This window comes from Podarcis tiliguerta (genome assembly GCF_965153285.1).
Source record: "Podarcis tiliguerta genome assembly, chromosome: 11".
Lineage (NCBI taxonomy): Eukaryota > Metazoa > Chordata > Lepidosauria > Squamata > Lacertidae > Podarcis > Podarcis tiliguerta.
In genome coordinates, this window is record NC_139544.1 from 16390896 (window position 1) to 16400168 (window position 9273).

General features: G+C 41.6%; 1 long non-coding RNA gene across 1 annotated transcript; it reads left to right on the forward strand.

Annotated features, from left to right (window-relative positions):
• The first annotated feature begins 762 nt into the window (after positions 1–762).
• LOC310660185 lies at positions 763–8187 on the forward strand. The gene is made up of 3 exons (XR_014503283.1): positions 763–868; positions 4832–4911; positions 8156–8187. It is a non-coding gene; the product is annotated as an uncharacterized lncRNA (long non-coding RNA).
• Positions 8188–9273: the final 1086 nt, after the last annotated feature.

Sequence of the window (9273 nt, forward strand, 5' to 3'; positions counted from 1 at the left end):
ATAAGTCCCTTTTATATCATTGAACATTCCCCATAGTGTGCGCCCTATCAAGTACAGGAACCTGATGACCTCTGCATTCAAATGGTTCCATTATCAGATGTGACTCCATGTTAGCACCCGTAACAGAGAAACTGTTAGGAGCTCAGAGCTACAAATTACCACATTACCTATGGAGAGATGTATCATGATACATGTGCAATTTCATCTTCCTATGCTAACCAGAAGTGGGTCTGAGGAAATCTTTAATGAGCGACCCTCATATATATTCTCCTTCTGCACCACTGTATATTTGTGGCATAAAAATACAAGCCACCTTCTTGTTTGGGAGTCTTTCAGGTGCCACAAGGTTCTTTGTTGATCCTGGAAAGTATTGTGATGCAGACACAATAGAGAGACAGCTCAGAGGTGACTACGGTTCCTGGATTCTTCCAGAGTGTTTTGTCTCTCACAGGAGTAGCATGAGTAATGCAAGGTTATTGCAGTAAGCACACATTTCTTATTAGATATCGGAGAAAAATAGGTGTGTAAAATGCGCATGCATCACCACCACCCTGGAGAGCCTTGTATCAATGGCGCTGCCTATTCAGAGCAGTAAAATATCTCTCTGCTTTTCGACGGAGGGAGAGTCGGCCAACGCAGAGGGGAAAGTCTTGTAAGTCGAGCCCTGCATACAACAGGCAAAACGACACGCCATCCATTTTGCGACCGTGACATTTTCCTTTAAGTGCTCCCCTCTCTCCCGTCACTGTTTTTAGCAATGGCGTTAAATTACAGTGGCACTCTTTATGGGAATTCGTGCATGCTCCTCGTGAATACCAAGTGCATTCTTTATGAGCGGGGCTGCATTCCAGATGAAAACGGCTACTTTGTGAGTCCGTGTGCGTGTGTGTGTGTGCGCGTGCGTGAGTGCGTGCGTGCGAGCTTTAACCTTCAAGGCAAGCTGACACATTTCAGGCTATATCAAAGTCCTCTTTTTAATTTGTACAGCAGATTTAAATAACGCAGGAGATGAGAAGCAGGGCTACTCTGAAGCCGAGAGGAACGGGAGTGGGCGGGAAGATTTCGCCGTGAGAGAAAGAGGAATGAAATGAGAGCCAACAGCCGCTCCCCTGAGGCCTGTATTAATCAGCAGACCAATGGTCTATGCTCCTGGCATGTATTCATTCTTCAGCAAGGAGCTGCCAGCGCGAGACTTTCTTCTGGAAATACAGTCCTAGCTCTCCTCCATTCAAACACTGGGGGGGGGGGTGGGGGGACCCCAATCCCACTGAGATACGCTGCTTTGGGAATCCGACACTGCCTTTCGATCTAGTCACAGGGAGGGTGCAAAAGGAACAAATTAGGAATTCATGGCAAAACAGCTTCAGTTCTAGCCTGCTTCAGAGGAAGAAAAGGGTGGGGGACGGAGGCTGGTTTTCCCCACCTCCCTCCTTCTGGTGTTTTAAAACAAAAGCTTCCTTTTTCCCATTCGGACTGAGCAGTGTGATTCCACCACTCGTTGTGCTCCTGGAAGCCTCACAGCTATTCTTATGAAAAGAGATCCTACTTCTTAAAGAGAAATATTTGTAGATTTTTGAGAACCTGGTTTACTTTTCAGGAGGGCACAAAAGGCACCAGGCTTCAAATAAATAAATAGACAGCACTGTTTCCTGTGAGGGAAACATGCACATTTAAACAGGGACCAAACCACCATTTTAGTGTCTGTAGGAAGAAGCAGTCCGTGACATACGCTCCAACATTTCTCTGATGAAAATAGGGGCATCCTATTCCATTATTATTATTATTATTATTATTATTATTATTATTATTATTATACCCCACCCACCACTGGGCGGCTTCCAACATATATAAAAACATAATGAAACATTCAACATTTAAAAGCTTCCCCATACAGAGCTATCTTCAGATGTCTTCTAAAGGTTGTCTAGTTGCTTATCTCTTTGGCTTGGGGATCGCATAACTCCATACCCTCCAACATTTATCCAATGAAAATAGGGACGTCATAAGGAAAAATGGGACATTCTGGGATCAAATCAGAAACCGGGATGGCTTCTGTAAATCCAGGACTATCCCTGGAAAATAGGGAGGTTTGTACATTAGGAGAATTGGTGTGGGTCTCCCTGCCTCTTAAACTTTTGTGATAGCCCTCTTAACTGCTGTTTTTATAAGGTGATTCTATAAGGAAGGGGGTGATTTTTAGTTACACTTGGCCGAGAGTTTCATTAAACCCACGCCCAATCTGGACACTGATTGAAAAAGAAAACCCTGCAGAAAATCATGGACGCCACCAGTGCTTTTTTCTGGGGGGGGGGGGGTGTGCAGGTACCCCTAAACATTTTGTGAATCTTGTACTTTTGTCCATTTACTGTATTTATTTTGCCCGATTTGAACTATAAAATGGTGATTTTCTTGAGTCAAAATGAGAGTACCCCTAAACATTATTTTTTAGGAAAAAAGCACTGTGTGCCACTAATAACTGGCAGTGCCATATTATTAGTGCCATATTATTAAACATAGTACAAATAAGTACTTGGTTTCTACTTGAGCTGTCAAAGGAGTGTACATTAGGACTTAAGAGATACAAAATGCATTTTAGAACCCATCTTTCTATCTGTGTGTAGCAAGAGTCCATTAGAGGGGGACCGAATATTTACCTTTCAGCCCCCGAAATGAAATCCTCATCTACGTAAAAATCACACCTTATCAAAATACAACCCAACAATTAATTTGCAAAGGAAATGGTCTTCTCTTGTCAGTTAAGTTATTTTAAAAGCATTTTGATGTGAGGGTAACCTCTGTGCATATGCAGAGGTTATGGGCTCTGAAGCATGCTATGTGACATGACGGCTGCCTTTGGGAAATGTTGGAGAACTGCTCCTTTGAAATCTAATCACAGCTCATTTTAGAAGGGAAGTGAGGAAATGGAAATGAGCTAGGAATGTCAACAGTGAGTCAAACATCAGACATTTCACAAGGGGCCTTCTTATGCATAATTAAATTTGATTTATTTATTTCTTTTGTTAATTCAGTTATGCTAATGGATTCACTGATATAGTACCTAGATATTTCTTACATACATATAAGCTGATATATGGCTATTTGGTAGCATACATTTCTCCTACTCTGTGAATGATTCTGCTATCAATTTGCCATAGGAAAATCCATTTCCTTTCTTTCTGCATGAAAAACACAATGCCTTATCAAAGGTTTTCAGAAAGCTATGCTCAATTATAGATGAAGATTTCATCCTCTCAGTGGGTAATGAAAAGTATCTGGACTTCCAGGTTGCCCTATAGGTGATGTGGGGAATTTGTAGTCTAATTTTCTAATATCTGTGTGGCCTGGCAAAAGGAAAAAGAATCTGCACCTGACTGATTTCCAGTGAACAAGAAATGTTGAATAGCAATGTCATCCACATCATTTTCCATTTTGAAATGGGTGATAAGTATACTCGGTGCTGTAAAACATTCAATAATATTACAGAAACCAGCCAGGACCATAACTACATGCTTACATTCCCCAAACATATAAGACAGAAGTAAAAGTGGAGACAAAAATATTGTCATATGGAAGAGATAAAGCTGCTTAACATTATCCCACCAGAATGAATGGTACCCCCCAGTATCCCATTCTTCTCTCATTATACAGCCTTAGTGACTATAGTAAGTTCTTTTAGAGTCGGGATATAATTATTTCTGGATGTATATAAACCATGAGAGAGGAAGAAGTGGGGAGCAGATGCTATAACTGAAAGGTGAGCATGATTTGTCTTCATTTTTTAATATATTTTTTAAAAATATTTTTTCATTATTACAATTTTGAAAACCACATTCACATTGAAATCAACATTCCCCTCATACATATTTTACAATCATTTACAACTTCCCTTTTTCTCCTTCCCTGATTCCTTTGATTTCCCCACCATCCGTGAATATTCTTATACATGGGTAGGCAAACTAAGGCCTGGGGGCCGGATCCAGCCCAATCACCTTCTAAATCTGGCCCGCAGATGGTACGGGAATCAGCATGTTTTTACATGAGTAGAATGTGTCCTTTTATTTAAAATGCACCTCTGGCTTATTTGTGGGACATAGGAATTCATTCTTTCCCTTCAAAAAAATATAGTCTGGCCCCCCACAAGGTCTGAGGGACAGTGGACTGGCCCCCTGCTGAAAAAGTTTGCTGACCCCTGTTCTTACATATCCATTTAGTTCTCTTTTCCCTTTATTCCACTGCCCTCTTCAACATGGAGAAGCTACAGGTAAAGGACAACTGGAAAGGGGCTATTGTCTTTTTCAGACCTATTCCATCTGCTCTGACTTTTTGTGAACTTGGGAAAATAGGAAGATGCTGTGGACCGAGACCATTGGATCGTTGTCTGCACTGACTGGTGGAAGTTCTCAGGGGTTTCAGACAAGGAGCCTTACCTGAAGAAACTGGGAGTCAAACATTTCTCCTTATGTATACAAAGAAATGCTGTACCAACCTACATGGAAAGGGCAAGTTGAGATGCAACAATCTGACTCTTCCACCATAGCCTAGTTTACTCCCCAATGGCCAATACTTTGAACATCTGATGCCAAGTTCAGCTAGTACCTTCACTGTGGGTCTGTTCAGTTCAGGCTGGCCCAAAAAGTCAATGCCTATTGAATAAAAGTCAAAAAGCTTCTGCGACTTGTTCCTCAGATTGCAGCGCAATGCTAAGAAGCTTATTGTAGCCATGCATTCAACGAATCATCCAAGGAGGACAAATTATTTCCAAAACCAAAATACTTGGCGTCTTGACTACTGTCCCACATTCAAACTGTTCCGCATGCCTCATTTATTCCAGACACATCTTCAGGGCCGCTAGAAATGAATGGTGGAGCCCTTCTGTGAATGTCGATTGTGTGGGAGGATTGGCATTTTAAGGTAAACATTGAGACTTTTCATCCATAAGATGCAGCTGCCGCTACAGATGCTGATATAACTTCTGACACTGATAGTGACGAGTGGAGTATAATGTCAGTTCAAGATGAGAGACTGCAGCATGCCGAAAAGCAATCCATTGAACACAAGTCCCTTGACACCATGGCAGCTGATTTTCCTCTTTTGGAAGGTGGCTGGCCTTGGTGTCAAATAAATTGTCAGGCAGTGGTGTCAAATAGTAAAAAGTTAAATGAAGGCTAGTTATTAAGGTTCGCCCTATAGGTTAGAGGACCAGCTCCAGACCATATCAGATGCTACAAATTCCCCAAAGACGGAGGTCTAGTAGGCAGAGTTCAGCACAGATGACTTAAATACCAACAGGACACTGCATGGCAATGCACTAGGCAAAACTGAATTCGAGATGACCTGAAACAGCCTTTTTAGTTTCAAATTCACTTTGGTTATATTGCTGAAAAGCACCTTTATTTTTGTGTGTGTGCTCTCAGGTGTCCCCTTTGTCTTTGTTTATGTCCTGGACTCTACAATGGAAGCATGCAAAAGTCCCCCAAAGCTAATGTTTTTTACAAAGAGAACTTTGCAGAGATTTCCATAAGGAGGGCACCACTACTAAAAAGGTCCTGCAAAAGTTGTAAGGACTTACTCAGAGTCAGGTCTATTGTACACAACCATATGGAGCTTTTGGTAAAACTGTTGAGCATTTAAAGTCACATGGCATATACGCAAGTGGCTCATGAGGAAGCAAAGTTTGATATCAATATACCCCATTTTTTCAAGCCGATCTGTCTCTGATTATCATATTTTTGTTTTATGTGTATTTTGTAGTGGGGGGGGGGGGGAAATATGGCCATAAACAATAAAAGCCATTCTGTTTATCTAAAGTCCTGACTCTCTCTCTCTCCTTGATCTGCTTCTAGTGAATGAAAGACTTAACTTTCCAAGGGTGTTTTTTTCATTCAGTAGTTTTTCTCAATTGCTTCAAAACCATAATCATAAAGTAATGTTCGTGTGCCTTCAAAAAGCTGAAAGAAGTTAATTTTCCTTAGGGGTGCTGTGTGTAGTAAATGCAACATTAGTCTGCTGTTTTTGATTTATACAGATGACCACATAAGACTTGAAGACAAAGGAGCAGTTTTTTTTATTTTTAGTTCTGAGATTTGCTTCTCTTTTTCTCTCTCTATTCCCCCTCCCAAACTGCTTTCCCTTCTTTTCTTTTCTTTTAAAAATCCACATATTTGGGGCAAATAAAAAGCAGCTGAGAGCAGCAAACACGATTCTTCCTTCTCTGCACTCTCGAGCCTCGACATTGATCAGCGCATCAAATGTTTGGCTGTGGAACAATCATAATGGATTTTGAACTGTGTGCAGTTGGAGAGATTTCTCTTGGGGCACAACCCTATTCTGCACCAGCAACCTGCAGTCTTTCAGCAGCCAGATCAAAGCCCCTAAAGTATTGTTTAAAAAGTACCCTTGATCAAATAATAGATGGCCACTGCTATTGTTAGTGGAGAAGGTGCTATTTATAGAGAATTTACGCTATGTAAATTCTGCAAGAGATGTTCAAATTGTACTCTGACCAGTATCGGATGGAGCAGAAATGGCAAGTATCTCATGCTAGCAGCTGTCCTTTTATACTTTTAGATTTTAAAAGCAGCATGCTTTGCATTTCAATAACGATTGCATGGCTTCGCTCCCTGTCCAAAGATCTATCAATATCGAGTCAGAGTCTAAGCTATCGCAGGGAAAGTCAGAAAATGAGGTCAATCAATTTCCTCCCCACCCCACAGAGCTTCAACACTGGACTTACTAACAATGCCAGCGAGCATCAAATTCATACATTGTTTTTGCCGCATTTTAAGAAGCATGGCTACCACCACCCATGGGAAACTGCTTCCATACACCCAAGGGGACTTTAAATTTCTTTTGCTGAACAATAGTTCCTTATGTCACATAGAAAACTATTTTTAAAACTGAGGGGAGCTTTTTAAATGGTTTATGATATAGCCTAGAATCTCTGCTGTCCAAGGCAGAGGAGAGTAAACAGAATTCAATAACAGCATTACTGAAATATTGTAGGCTTACCAAAGTAGCTGTATATACCCAAGTCACTATATTTGTTTGCTGTCCACATCTCACGTGTTATATAAGAGCTCCTCCAGATGACCTGTTTATTGAGCATTCATCCTAACACATCTTTCAGGGAGATCAGACTCTGCCGAGTCTTTACTGAACATTCGTTCTGAATTTTTTAAGATGAGGCATGGGCATAGCCGAGGGGGGCAGGGGACAGTCTTCCCTGCCCCAGATCAAGTAAAACAATAGAAGTACTTAACTAACTGACCAATCACGCTGGTTCTGCCCCCCTAACACAAGTCCTGCCCCCCCTGCAAAGTCCTCTCCCCCCTAACAAAAATTCTGGCTACGCCCAAGAGAAGAGGTTATATGACAATGAACATTCATTCTGAATTCACCCTGATTTGCTTGCATGGTGGTTATACATTTTCCCATACATCATTCAGTGCATTCCCCTAACCACAACCCCCCTCCCTCTTTTTAAAAAGTGGATTTGTTGTGCCAGGGTGACAGAGCATTTCAATTCACTTGAACTGTGCAAGCCTAAATTTATGGTATGTGTTTGAATCCCTCCTGCAATACAGGGACAGTCTGGAGGAACCAAAATGTTCTGGCACGAGGGACCAGGGATTTTATATCTTTCCGCAGGGCCTGCAAGATGGAGCTGTTCTGCTAGGCCTTTGGGCAGGATGCAGTTTGACTTACTTTCCTTTGTATAAAACAAGCCCAAAGGAGGCCCCCAACCCGCTCACAGGTCCTTGTATGATCAGTGGAAACAGTTGGTCCTGGCAAGTATTAACCACTCTCAGTTCCACCCTGATAATTGCCACCTGCCCTGATTTTAACTTGTCTGAATTAATGTTAAGATGTATTTTAATTAATTGATGTCTGTTTTTATGCATATTGTGTTGTTTTTATGATGTCAGCTGCTCTGAGCCCAGCCTTGGCCAGGGAGGGAGGGATACAACAATCATCATCATCATCATCATCTTGAACCCAGCATAATCAAAGCAGTTCTTTTTTTAAATTATTTTTATTGACTTTCCAATAAAAAACATCCAATTAATATATCCAATCATAATACACCAATTAAAATAAAAAAGCTAAAATAAAAAAGACCACATTATAGTCCAAATTATAATTATTAATTTTTCAGAGCTGAGATGTGAAGATATGCTTCAGAGATCCAGACCATGGGGAGCTCCGTAATCAAAGCAGTTCTTGGGCAAAACGAGTTATCAGCCTGTTCCCTGATGAGCACCACCCACCAAATGACTAGGTGCTTTTTGGCCCAGCCAATTAAGGCATGGCTGAATCAATTAAACTGTTGCCCGGTGCTTGGTTCCTCAGTCTGAGCAACTTGTCATCCAAAGATTGAAACAGACTCCCTTCCCTGTTCTTGAAGAAGGCCACCATTGCTTTGCCTTGAACCATGAAGTCTACTCCTGCTCTTTGGCCCCAACTTGTGCCTGTCCTGGAGTACATCATTTGCCTCTCACCAAGGTAAAGGACCCCGGAATGGTTAAGTCCAGTCAAAGGCGACTATGGGGTTGCAGCGCTCATCTTGCTTTCAGACTAAGGGAGCTGGCGTTTGTACACAGACAGCTTTCTAGGTCATGTGGCCAGCATGACTAAACCGCTTCTGATGCAATGGGACACTGTGATGGAAACTAGAGCACACGGGAACGCCATTTACCTTCCCGCCACAGCGGTACGTACTAATCTACTTGCACTGGTATGCTTTCGAACTGCTAGGTTGGCAGGAACTGAGACAGAGCAATGGGAGCTCACCCTGTCATGGGGATTCGAACTGCTGACCTTCTGATCGGCAAGCCCAAGAAGCTCAGTGGTTTAGACCACAGAACCACCAGCGTCCCTACTTATCTGTATCTGTACCTATCCATGCATAAGTGATGCTCATTTTCTTCAGAATTGCAGTGCTTTTCTTAATCTGATCTAGCAGCGAACAAAACTTCACCTTGATAAATTTACACAAGTCAATTCAATGTTATTTTCAATGTAAACTACTTTTTTTTTAGTTTACAACTCTTGGTTGACTGATAAATCATACTAACATTGAAATTTATGTGTTTCCCCCATCTCCCAAAATTGAAAATGAAAAACACACACCCTACTGGGATTTTAAAATCTCAGGTTGATCAGCACAATCGCTGACGCCCCCCCCCCAAAAAATCCCCATACTTTCAAACACTTATAAAAAGCATTTTTGTTGTGAGTGGGACTTGTAAATAAAGAAATCCAGAAGCTGTATAT